This window comes from Acinonyx jubatus, chromosome F2, assembly GCF_027475565.1.
Source record: "Acinonyx jubatus isolate Ajub_Pintada_27869175 chromosome F2, VMU_Ajub_asm_v1.0, whole genome shotgun sequence".
In the NCBI taxonomy this organism is placed as follows: domain Eukaryota; kingdom Metazoa; phylum Chordata; class Mammalia; order Carnivora; family Felidae; genus Acinonyx; species Acinonyx jubatus.
Window position 1 is genome coordinate 18,094,474 of NC_069394.1, and position 13,639 is coordinate 18,108,112.

A 13,639-nucleotide genomic window follows, 5' to 3' on the forward strand; every position below is an offset into this window, starting at 1 on the left:
TTGCTTTTTAAGGTTGTTACTTCCAATTCTGTCATATAACTGTGATTCCATGAAGAGTCACCATTTATGTGCTGTGATCCCCATGCATCAGTTTTTTTTCTAATTCTTTTCCTTTCATTCAGTACTTATGTATGAACATAGAAATAGACCTTTGTCTTCCATTTTAAAGTTCTTAGTTCAAAGTCATGAACCTTACTTACATACTTAATCTGTTCCCTTATATATCAACGGAGGACTACATTTCAGAGTAATGTCCTATGAGACTCCTCATGATGATGACAACACAGCATCATTATTTAGAAATTGAAAACCTTCCAGGCTTTTCAAGATAAATGCATATCACTATCCTCACAAGGGTCTAAGTGACCTGGCCCCTGCTTCTGCCTTCATGTCACACCCCTCCCCTTCTCCAGTGCGCTCCCAACCATTGGTCTTCTTTCATTTAGGCCACCATGTCAAGTCCACTTCTGCTTTAAGTTATTTGTTACAGCAAGAATGTTCTTCCCATGACTCTGACTCTTGGCATTCCGATCTCAGAGAGGTGTTCCTTGACCGCTCAGTGTAAGCTTGTTGTCTACCTCACATCACCATTTCAAGCTTGTGCATCCAGAATTTAAATTTCACCACTCACTATAGCCCTAGTGTCTAAAACATTCTTAACACATAGCAGACACTGAATGAATGGATGCTGAAGAAATATATGTATAAATGAATATTAATTTGGCTATAATTTTTATTCAGACCAGACCAAGGAAAGTGTAAATGGGAGTTATCTTTTAGATTATTAATTAGAGTGAGAAATTTATACATGTGCTACTTAAACATGTTGTAATGTGCTGTCTGGGGCCTACACAGAAATGACCTAGACCCATCAATATGTTAAGGAAAATAAGGTAGACTGGTAGAGAAACATGTATTTTCTCAAAGGCTAGGGAAATCCGGACAGTCTGTATCAAAGGCTAAAGGTCTAGCTGTGAATGTGTTATTCAAGCTTCCCCTGGGAAACAAAAGTTATTGACCCTGATAAAGTTCATGCTGACCAAAATGTTGGTTTATTTTGTATGTGTCATCTTAAAAATCAAGAACAACAGACATGTTGCCTCTCACTTCCATATTATTTATTTGCCGCCTAAGAACAAACTGCCACAAAACGACCCAGAATGTGACTCGACTTGAAATTTTATTTTTCACCAGTCCCAAGTTGGCTATGAAATTCTGGTGAAATAAAATGTCAGGGTGTGGTCCCTTTGCTGTTGTTATGCGTTTTTTTTTTTTCTTTCTTTCTACAAGAGTCAGCCAGCAAGAGGAAGAGGACTCTGTTCTATAAGGAAACTTAGATACACTTCCCCACTTTGCTTATCAATCCCATTGTGCCTGACAGTGAATTCTCCAAGGGAGCTAGGGACCCTAAGGTTTCTCTGGACTTTTCTTCTGTGCTAAGTGTTTACAATCTGACCATGCCCCTGCTTCTGCTTCAGTCAGGGAGTGAACATTCAGTTGGGATAGTTCATCCAATCCAGACGTCACCATGATGGTGTCTCATCCCGAGAAGAGGTACCCTCCCATTCATTCGTTCCGTGGTTTCGCAACTGCAAGCACATGGAGGGGGGTGGGTTACAAAGCCTTTCTTTTCTGCCAAATATATTTGAATCAACTCCTTTACTATCTGTCTGGTGATTCAAATCTCTTAAGAATAAATTGGAGCTTGAAATTTTATCTCTCATTTCCTCTACAAGAGTAATAAGTTTGATACCACTTAGGGTGAACAGAACATATTAAGTATTTTTAAAAGAAAAATCCTACACAAGTTAATTCATTTGGAACGTTTCAAAGTAAGTTTGAGTCATCCAAATGCAGTAAGTTTTATTTTTGTTTACCTCTCAGATTCTATCCAACTGAATGAGGGTGCTCTCTGCTGACATTTGTTAATAATTTTGATGATTACAGAGCAGAGAAGTTAGGGTGTAGGGACAGTTTATTTCTTGACAATATCAGGAGCCTGATTGGAATAAGTCTTCATCCCTCTCAACACATTTAGTACAAAGAATGTTTTTATAAAACATAGTGCCAAAAAATTGCAAAAATGGAAGGGTAAGGGCAGAGAAGAAAGCAAGGATGAGGTGCAAAGATTTAAGATCTTGACTTGGGCTAATTTACATCAGTATAAGTGATCTTACATGATATACTCTTTTTTTTTTCCAGAAAAAAATCCCTTCCTTGGCATGGTAGTAAATGTCTACAAAGGTAGATGGAGCTCCAAAACAATGAAGGCCTCAGGTCACAGTACAGAACATAGGGACAGGGCCAAGTTTACTGAAGGGAGAATGTAGACCTACGAATTGTATTGTTTGATGTTACCAAATATTACCCCACAGATTATGACCATGATTTTTTCTCATTAAAATGCTGTCGACGGGTACCTGTGTGGCTGAGTCAGTTAAGCATCTGACTTGGGCTCAGTCCATGATCTCTCGGTGTGTGAGTTCAAGCCCCATGTTGGGCTGTCTGCTGTCAGCCCAGAGCTGCTTCAGATCCTCTCTCTCTCTCTCTCTCTCTCTCTCTCTCTCTCTCTCTCTGCCCCTCCCCTGCTTGTACTTTCTCTCTCTCTCTCAAAAATAAATTTAAAAAAATTGAAAAACATGCTGTTGATATTTAAGAAATGTGATGCTTATAGTCTTATCTGCTATTGATAATTTAACCTCAACTAGCTTATTCATATAGCAGAGTACAGACAGAGTAGAGTTCAAAGCTGGAACTTGATGAGAGTCTCGCAGGGGGTGGGGGTGGTAGGTGTAATGGTCACTTCTGGGACCACTTCTGGGACTTTGGAAGGAGACAGAAAGGGTAAAATCAGAGAAAGGGAAGGAACAGCATCCCCTAAGTAAAAGAAGAAATGGGCTGATTATAAGAGTTCAATTAAATAAACACACAAATGTCATCTCCTTTAATTTATGAATACTTTTCTACCATGCTTAGGCTTCTGGGGCCCACGATTAAGGGGTGAGGAGCAAGGAACACTGTATTCAGCATGAAAAAGGGGATCTCTATTAAACTCATTCGAGCCCTTTTTCTGGAACTGATTCCTACCAGCGGGTTGTCATTATATAGATCATCCTTGGGCAACTGCTTTATAGCAGTCTCCCAGTTACAGAAGCCCCGCGGGCTAATTTGCAATGAACGAGTTGTTCCAAAAGAGCCAGAAACAAGGTCTAGGAGACATTCTTCTGAGGAGCGATTACAACAGATCCTGTCCTGTAGTTGTTTAAGGGAATGAAACATATCCAAAGTAAAATTTTAGAAAGTGTGTGTTCTGGAGAATGCCTGCCCAGTTCCCAGGGCCTTCTTTATGCTCCTTTTGGGCTTTTTTTTTTAATGCTATATATTTATTTTGAAAGAGAGAGCACAAGCAGAGAAGGAGGAGAGAGAGAAGGAGAGAGAGAATCCCAAGCGGGCTCTGTGCTGACAGAGTGTCAGCACAAAGTCCAACGCGGGGCTCGAACCCTCAGACCATGAGATCAAGACCAGAGCCAAAACCAACAGTCTGATGCTTAACCAATTGAGCCACCCAGATGCCCCTCTTATGGGCTTTTTAAAACTAGAAACAATCCTGTTTGCTGAAGTGCTCTCCCTCCAAGTCACTACTCCACAGACTTCCCAAGGGGAACGGTCCCCCACAGATGCAGGGTAGGAACATGGGACTTAGCTTGGGAAAGCATATCAGATCTCAGCATAACCAACTCTCCTGTACAAATGCAAAACCTGGGTATAAAAGGATGACGTTGCGCAGCTGAAACAGCCGGGAAATGGGCACATCAAGACAAGAGCCCAGTTTTATAACTCTTGGTCCAGTTACTAACGCACAGATGTTCCCGCTTTCATGCAGGTCACACCAGTTACAAATTTGACCTGTCGGTGTTACAGGAACAAGTGTGTGTTTGCTGGTTTAATTTTATATTCGTATCACCTCATTTGTAACTCTTGCTGCCTCTTGGCTGTCTCCCGATAAAATGATCGAGGCATCCCAAGAAGCAGTTGTACCCAGAAGCTATCTTATGCCTACATTTCCTCGGCTCCTATTGACATAAACCCAGGCATGTGACATAACTGAATGCAATCATCAGGGCAAGAACAGGACCAAATGTAGTGAGGCAAGAATCTAAGTACAGGAATCCTGAACAGGTTGTACAGCCAGCACATGGTAAACTGCCAGTCTCCTCCTGGCTGGGGCGTTTCTTTTGCCCTCGATTAAGTGTATTAAGACTAAGCGAGAAAAAGAAAGTCTCTCCAAGCTTTCTCTACAATTCTAATTTGATCTGTCATTTTTAATTTTTTTTTTTTTTACTGGTCAATTATGTTAAAAAGGTTCACTTCTTACTTCTGACCTAACATTAAGCTAAGGGATTCAAGCTAAGGAAAAACAGCCCTTTGCTGTGAAGAGGTAGCAGCATGGAAACCTTGAGAGCAGATAAACAGGCAACACAACATAAGTGCTCGAGAAGAAGTCAGCACACAGCCCAGAGACATCAGACTTGGGGAATCTGATGAATGGGGAACAAAGAGTGAAGGCTGGGATGCCTTCCTCAAAGAAAGCTATCTAAGCATCTAGGAATTTGGTTTTCAGGCAAGTCGAAGAGAGAGAAGTGGGTTTCCAAGCGGATGGAATTCTATATGTATAAAGGCACAGAAATGGGAGATTGTAGCCTTTTGGGATCAAAGTTAATCATCTCTGTGATTTAAACTATAGGATTTGAGTAAAAAAGCAGCAAGAGTTAAGCAGAAGCTGATTTTCCAAGGGCTAATATGCATCCCAGCAGAATGTACTCAGTGGGTAGAATTCAGGTAATACACACATTGATATTTGGGACAGTAATAAGAAATGAGGCAAACCATGCAAAGAAACGTGCATTCATTTGTTTTCAGAATAGCCTGCTATTAATACCCCATTCTACAGATGAGGAAACTGAGGCACACAGGGAGAAGAAGAAACCTTTTTTGAATCAAACCAGGCACTGTAGCTCTGACGTCCATATTATATAGAAATCTACAACCCTCCACTTCAGCGAAAAGCAAATGACTCTACATGGAATAGACAGGGGTCAGTAAACTATAGTCCACAGGCTAATTATGGCCTTCTGCTTATTTTTATGGCCCATTAACTCAGAATGGATTTTACAATTTTTAACTATTTTCAAACCAATAATTTATACCTGGGCTTTTTCCACATTAAAGAAAAAAGATTCAACTGTGCATTAGAGTTCCTTGTTTGCTGAAATCACCTTATTCTGTTTGAAGTAGGATAAAATAACCCTATTCCCTTCTCTTCCCGACCAGCCCTTATAAAGCAGCATAGATTTGCAGACGGCTCAATTTTCAGACAGGGATGCATGGGAGAACTTCAGTTATCTAGTGTGGAAAGAGCGTTAGCTACGGAAGGAGAGGATGAAAAAATGTCCTCAAATCGCTGTTTGGTTGGCCAGTCTCCAGTTCAGAATGAAGTACTCGTTTTCCTGAAGAACAGGGATTGCTCACACCCAATTACTTACACCTTGTGGGATCTCTTTTTCTTTTTCTTTTTTTTTCAGACATGAAATCAATCACTCAATGAAACCTTTGTAAGTGAGAGGCATAAACTGTCCAACCTTGTGGCTGTTTGTGATTATAGCTGGCAAAATGAAAGATCGTTCAGTAGATATTAATAGTTAAAACGACAGAGGAAAAGAAAGAAGCAAGTTAATCTCTTTTCGGATTTCCAAAACGAGGAAACCAGCTCATGGGGAAGTCTTTGGATCTCAATGGGGATGCCCAGTGCTCTGTTCTATTTGACCCTCAAAGCACTACCTTCATCTGGAACAGGTGTTGATGAATGGAGGTGAAAAACCTGACCCTGCCTGGTATTTCTCTGCTAGAGAGGAAATGAAATTTCCCTTGGTTTAGTTTCTTCTCTGATTTGGTTACCTTTTTCTCCAGTAAGTTAGTGTGCAGCACTGCTGAGAATATCTCCTGGAGGATAAAGGGCATCTTCTTTCTAAGAACAGAACCTGCTGAATATTAGAATATTGGTATTCTGATATTGTGGCGGCCTTCCCAAATAGGCATTTAAAGTTGTAGGATTCTGGGAAGTTTAAACTTGAAAGATTCTCTCGACTCTTCCATTGAGCCTAATGCTTCACGGACCCCAAAGAATATTACGAAGAGTTTTCCTAAACATTTTGGCACCTGTGCTTCCTGAGGAAGCAGGAACAAAACAACCGCAGGCTAATTTTGACTCTCTGCGCGCTGTTATATGGTGCATTAACTAAGGGGTGGATTTTACATTTTTTAACAATTGAAAAAATTATCAAAATATAAAATACCAAAATATTTTCACTCAAATTTCAGTGTGAATAAATAGTTTTATTGGAACCCACCATGCTCACTCACATGTCGTCTATGGTTTATTCGTGCTATAACGGCAGAGTTGAGTAATCACTACAGAGAAAATATGACCTATAAATCTAAAATATATACTATCTGGTATAGAGTATTAGGAATACTGATCTAGAGTATTAGGGAACTTAATTAAATGAGAAGGATGTCTTCTTTTGCTAAAACTGCAGGCTAATGAAAGTTGAATATTTCTTAGAGGTGTTTGCAAAAATCCAGTGTAGTCTCTATGTACCTCTGAGGAAAAAATAGAACCACTCGTTTCTGGTGAGTATGATTGAAACAAACTGAAAACTGGCCCAAATAAACTTACCAGATTTGGCACACTACACTAAGTCCAAATGAATTCACCTGTGAGCTGCCAAGTCTCCATTAATTATTGTACTGAACAATATGAAATCACAGTTTTTGTAGGTCAAAAATAATTCAATATTCGCTATTTCTTATGGTTCATGTGATTTCATAAGATGCTCTACAGAGAAAGGAGTCTGTTTTAATATCCATCTTCTTCATCAGGCTTCTTTTGTCAGGCTTTGCACCTGATTTTGCTTTATTTTCCAACGCTTAACAAATGGCTAGTACATGTCTGTTGACAGCCTCGTAATGAAACAGTAAATTAAAGTTCTTTCTGAACATTCTACACTAGGAATAGTGTTACAAAGAAAGGATGCTGGTAATGAAACTTACTTAAAGCAAGAAGTAAATTCTAAGGCGTCCCTTAGCACTTGCTATGTTACTCTGGAAAGACTTGACAAGTTTGGCATGAGGGAATGGAATTTTAATTTTTGCCTTCAAATTGTACAATTGCTAGCACTTTTAATGCCGGAGCACTAGAAATGTGAATTTATAATCCTGTAACCAAGTTTCTTTTTCTTCTTTTCAGTGAAAGAACAAAAAAAATTATATTAAGAATCCAAGCTACATGTTTGTGTCTATATGTATACACACACATACACACACACACACACACACACACACACACACACACACACACACGAGGGTTATATGCATGGATTCCAGTCAATACCCTCTTTGCATTAAACTTTTGAAAGAATTCTGTAAAATAATTACTATTATAAAACTGATCAGAATAACACAGCTTCATATACAGTGGATAAACATTTTCTCACTGGATTGCAAATTTTCTTTTTAGTTTTCTCTTTCACTGGTCTGCACACTCCACAAAGGCAAGGGACATGCCTAATTTATTAATTAATCATGTTTCTTGCAAGGCTTAATATTATTTCTGAGGCATAAACATATATATGATGAATGGAAATAGAGAAAGAGAATATCCAGGAACTCCGATGACCAGAGAAACTTTGAATTTGAGCCACAGGCTCAGATTCATCCAAGTAACTCAGACCTATACCTCATTTATGGCCATAACTGGAAGAAATGCTTCAAGAATAATGCAACATGGGATTGGGGACCAAAATGGATTAAGGATGAATTTAACCTAGAGAAAGCCCTAAAAATAAAGACCAATCAACAATTCTTAGAGGCTAGAAGGTGCTTTTGCATTTCACATAAAACTTCCCTTGGGTAGCTTCATTTCTTTTTTCTTTTTTTTTTTTTAAGTAACTATATTTGTTCCCTGTGACTGATACAACGATGAGCACAAACTTGGTGTTTTAGAACAGAAGAAATTCATTCTCTCACAACTGTGAAGGCCAGAAGCCTGAAATCAGGAGTTTGGCAGGACTCCCCTCCCTCCAGAAGCCCTGGGAGAGAATCCTTTCCTTGCCCCTTCAGCTTCTGCCGCCTGTTAGCTTTCCTTGGCTTGGGGATGCATCTCTGTCTGCTGCGTCTTGAGATCACTTTCTCCTCTGTGGATCTTTATCTAATATCCCTCCACTTCTTTCTTATAAAGACAGGAGTGATGGCCTTGATGGTTTGCCAGATAATCCTACCTATGTGCTTCTTCGCGAAGATCCTTAACTTAATCACATCTTTTGCTACAAAAGGGAACATTTGCTCTTCTTTCCATACAAAGTGGATAGTCACAGATTCGAGAGGTGAGGAAGTAAATATGTCTCTCGAGGACCATTTTGACATCGTACTGAAGTATATCCTAAAGAATTGCTTGTGAATGTCCTGAAAATAAATGGAAGTGAGCCCAAATTACCCTTTACCTTTGAGCTAATTGAGATCATTTTAATATAAGATAGATGATAGTCTTCTCCAAGAGAACTACTTTTTCTGAGCTGCATTGCTATGAACAGGTATGTAGGGCACTTATGAATAAACAGCCTCTAAACGTACATTACCAAAGCCATGTTTTCAAAATGAAGGAAAACTAAGTGAATTATCAAAGAAGTTTCTGTTATTAATTTTTCAATGGGTTCACTTTCTTACCCACAAGAAATAGGCTCCGGTAAAGACCTTTCATTTGATTAAAAACAGACTCTAATAAAAGTGGGTTGGGATCACAGTGATAACCTATATTCAAGAACATGAATAAAAAGTGCCCTTGAAGGGAAAGGCTCACATGTGTTCGCATTTGATACCGGAAAATAACTGTATGATGTTGAGGGGTGATTACTACCAGCTGTAAGAGTGTGCACCACACAATAATAGCTCACCCGTGCAACCACTTGGAAACTTGCTTGCTTGCTCTCTCTCTCACCCGCGAGTTCCATAAAATATGGCCAAATCTTTCCCCTCTTACTGAATACTGACCTTTTCAAATCCCTAAATATGAAACGAGAAACTTCAAATCTTGAAAGAACGGCAAGAAGAAAGGCAGTTAACATGTTCTTCCCCAAGAATAAGATTGGTGAGACCATGCCATCGTACCCTTTCATCGGGAAACGTTTTATATCATTTTCCAGTGGCATTGGCATGTTTTCAGTCTCCATGACCTAGGAAACGTCACTGAAATACAAGAAAAACTGATCTGAATAAAAGGTGTTCATATCTCCGTAAAGCATCATTTATCTGTAAACTCTTACTATTAGAAATCATTTCAAACGTCATCCTGACCATCTTCCTGAATTTCAGGTATGGCAAATTCTGAATCACTTCTTCACCATAATTCCCTTGCAGAAAGCCTGGTGTCTCCCTAGACCTGTCATACTTTATCCTGGCTAAACTAGGGCTCTGTCTGGGGATTTCTGGGGTGTTAGGTAAGAATAGTAGGATGAGGGCGGAGAAAATCTGAGAAGCTCCTGATTAACAGGAACACATCTGGGTTTTTTTTTGTTTTTTGTTTTAAATATGTAATACCCCAGTAAGGCTTTTGTTTGAAGAAAATATACCCAGTTTAAACTGGGTATATTATAATCTGGGTATATTGTAAGCAAGAAAAAAAATCACTTCTTTAATCTTTTTAATAGGCAAGTTAAGAGAAGGAAGGCTATGAGACACTATCAATGTGGATATCAGAGCCTTTTTCTTTTCTTTTCTTTTTTCTTTTCTTTTCTACCTGAACAACTAAATGTAAATTAATCAAAAGATACAATTTTGACAAAAGCAATTATTCATTCTGAAGTGTGACCCAAGTAACTGTGAGACATTTTGCCCCTTGAAAGAAAGCTAAGTAAAAAATAGTCTATTAATTCGTAAGGTAGAAGGTGGTGATCTCTTGGTCTAGATATCACATCTCTCCATCACTCAGGCTTGGACTGCTGTCCCTGTGCATACAAGGTTCCCTCTACAACATCTGTCTTAGCAGTCAACATACTTCATTGTTACTGGCTGCCGTCCCCTGCCACACACACACACCTCAATGTAAAGTCTGTGATGGGTTGTATTAGCTTATATTATTAAAATCTAGAATATAGCAAAGGATATGGTTTATCTTAAGTAATAGACATTTGTTGAATAAAAGAATAGAAAAATGATATCTCATGAGGTGGAGGAATTAGATTCATACACTCAAAAGCATGGAGCTCTGTTGGTTGAGAGTATCATCTAAAGACTCATATAAGCTTATTTCTTGTTCATAATGGTCCACCCAGCTTCATGTCAACCATTAGTAACCTAATAATGAGAGAGCAATTGTTCTAGGCCAGGTGTATTACATACATTACCTCTGTCACAACATTACCTCTAGAGCAGGTGAGTATTAGTGTTCTAACTTTAGAAATGAGAGAATTATACTCAGACTACCCTTGCTTGTGAGTAGCCATTTCCAATTTTAAGCCCCATTGTGTATAGCTCTCAAGCCGATGTTCTTTCCATTACACTGCTCTGTCCTTTGTTTCCTTTTCCTTAACAATGAAAAGGCAGACGAAAGCCATTTTAATCTTATTTGTACACAGATTTCATACCACATCATGAGGGTAAGAAATGTCCAGGGATGGCAGATGAATGGGTGGAAGGATGAATGGTCAGAGAATAAGGACAGGGAGATTACCTGAAATTGTGGAAGGAGAGTCGTTGGCAGAAGCTGGGCAGCTGCTCCAAGTCCTGTTCTCTGGCTGAGGCTTAGAGCTTGATAAGGAGACATACCCTCAGAGAGGGGCTTGGTGCACATTAGGCATGGAACTTCCAGGCAAAGCCGAGAATCCAATGCTCAAAAGTGCAGAGGGAGCCAGAGTGCTTTCTGATGCACAGTCACTATGAGGACTAGAATGGAGAACCCATTACTGATGACCCACAAGGACCAAGAATGGAGGGGCCATCCAGAATATTCTACTCTGTATCAGATCATATGAAGCTTTGTATAACTCTTGAGGAAGAGGCAGGGAATAATTCCCAATAACAGAAACTGATGTTTTGGGCAGACTGACAAGATAAGAGCTCAAAGTAAAATCCAGTTTGATCAATCTTTAAAAAACATGTGTCATTTTTCACATTCCTAAGACTGCCGGCAAAAATTCATACCTGGTATTTTGGTCATTTGTCATTTTGATCATATGGTCCTTTAGCCTTCATTTTCTCTTTTTTGGGGAAAAAAAGGCATTCCTTTCTTACTCCCTTCCTTAGTATCACATCTTAAACATTGTTATTTTCCATTGCTAAGATGCTGGTTTTTGTCCAGTGGCTCCCATACCTAGCTAATGTTCACTGTTGCCTGGGGAGAATATTTTTTAAGTATATAATCCTGTTTTCTAGCCTTCGATATTCTGTTTATTAGATTTTTTCGAACTCAGAAATAGTGGTAAAGAGAAGGACACTGAAATCCATGATGCAACGTGGCTAAAAAATGGGGTTGCCAGAATTCTGATTCCATTGCTCATTGGTTAGTTTGATATAATCCACATGTGTGGAGACCTTTTGAAAGAAATTCTTAAAGGAGGCAGCAAACAGATCAATCACTAATTCAGCCTTTAAGTATGACTAAAATCCAGTTTTTTTTGGCTTAATGAAATGGTTTAGGAAAAAGATTATTCCATCAAAAGAAAATTATTTTCATAAAATGGAAATTGGCAATTTACCCATTGAAGTCTGGAAGAAACTCAAATGTCTACATTTCCACTGGGAATGAATTCCGACAGCCAGGGGTAGGGAGCGCTGACGGTACAAAAATAACCACCTGTTGCCCAACAGGAGAGGAAGAAGCCAGGTGGGACACATCCCCCAAAAAGGAAATTTGAGCAGTCTCTTGGCTTCCTCTGGGATAGAGGCGAGTAGGGAAACTGGCAGCAGGGAGGTTGAAGAAAGGAAATCTGAGCAGATTTCTTAGCCGTCTTCCATGTGGGGAAGGCAGGACTGAATTGGAAAGACTGAAAAGCAGGAAGATTGACAAGGAAAGCTTATGCATTTGAGGCATATTTAAACGATTAGAATGCTGAGAAATATATAATAACTTCTCTGAAATTATAGGTAATGTCTAAATGGATATGAAATCAGGAGTTACCTTAGTCACTATCATTCTAGAAAATTTAAATGTCCAGTAAAATGATCATCTATAGTATTTGCAGGAGAATAAAGTTTTAAACACAGAGGAAGCACAAGAACAAAGGAATATACTACTGAAAATCCAAACTCTTAAGCCTCATCGAAACAAAAGGCTTTAGCCTTTTTTGACATGCATGTCTAATACCAAACTAGGCAACAAAGAGTAATATTTATTTACACTTTTCCCCTTTCTGACCCTCTCTGCTGTGAAGTAAACAAAGAAAGTGAAATAACCTAAAATAAACATTTAGTAAGGAAAAAAAAATCTATGTACAGAATGCCTGGGTCAATAATCATCATTTGAATAGCTGGAAGTATCCCATCAACTTAGAAATTAACTTAATAGTTTGTAGCAGATTTATCAAGCAGCCACCATATGCCATGCCCTGTTCTAAGTGCTTTCCCTGTACTCCTCATTTCAAAGTGAGGTATTACTATCTCCATTCTGCAAAATAAGAAACCGATAGAAATAGCAGGTAACTTTCTCGAATATATAGCACTCTTCAGGGATAAGTCTGAGAGATTTGATGCTAGGCTCTACAGAGCTACAGACGTTCTACAGCAGTATGTTATGATCAAGCAGCATGAACTATCCAAAAATAAAGCCAAGATTCTGAAAAAAAAAAAAGAATGTTTCTAAGAAATTAAATACACATGCTGCAAAACTCTGTCAAGACTTCTCAGAGCATATTGATTTATGTTAGGATAAAATATTAACAAATAGATTATTTCATTTCTAAGCCTAGAGCTGATTAATAATAGCAAATTAGTGGGGTGTTTCGAGGACTGTTGGGGAGACACCAGGACACTGATAAAATAAGAAAGAATAATGGTAAACTAATTATAGGTAGATTATCACTTTACTTTCTCTTGGTTCCAAGTGACAGAAAAATTAATTAAATTCCCTTAAGCGAAGAGAACCTATTGGTTTATGACTCACCTACTTGTGGACCTGAGTCACAGGGACTCTGGGGCTCAAATATGAGACCAGGACTCAGTTTCTCCCATCCATCTTCTGCTTCCACGTACCTCCAACACCTCTGGAATCACATTTTTTTCAATTTCAATAAAAGCAGAAAGAAAAAGTACACACTTTGCTCCTACAAGCCCCTCTCCCCCAAATAGCACAGACGATTGTTCTTAATTCTAGTTGGCCCTGGGCACAGATACAAAACAAACACGGTGGCTAAAGGGAAAGGAAGTTTGGAGTCAGGGAGGGTGGATCCTTACTTGATATGTACAGATAGAGATTGCAAAAGAATTGGCTTCTTTAAAAACTTTATGGTGTCACAAAAGAAGAAATGAATAATTGGTGCTGAGAAGGAAATAAAAAAAGAAAACTACAGGTGCAGACAGACAAATGTACTTT

General features: G+C 38.9%; 1 long non-coding RNA gene across 1 annotated transcript; it reads right to left on the reverse strand.

Moving 5' to 3' along the window:
- Positions 1 to 6,416: 6,416 nt before the first annotated feature.
- Positions 6,417 to 13,430, reverse strand: LOC128312829 (uncharacterized). Its single transcript, XR_008292628.1, has 4 exons — positions 13,211 to 13,430; positions 10,537 to 10,637; positions 9,106 to 9,300; positions 6,417 to 8,520 (listed from the first exon to the last, which is right to left on the reverse strand). It is a non-coding gene; the product is annotated as an uncharacterized LOC128312829 (long non-coding RNA).
- Between the last annotated feature and the right edge of the window lie 209 nt (positions 13,431 to 13,639).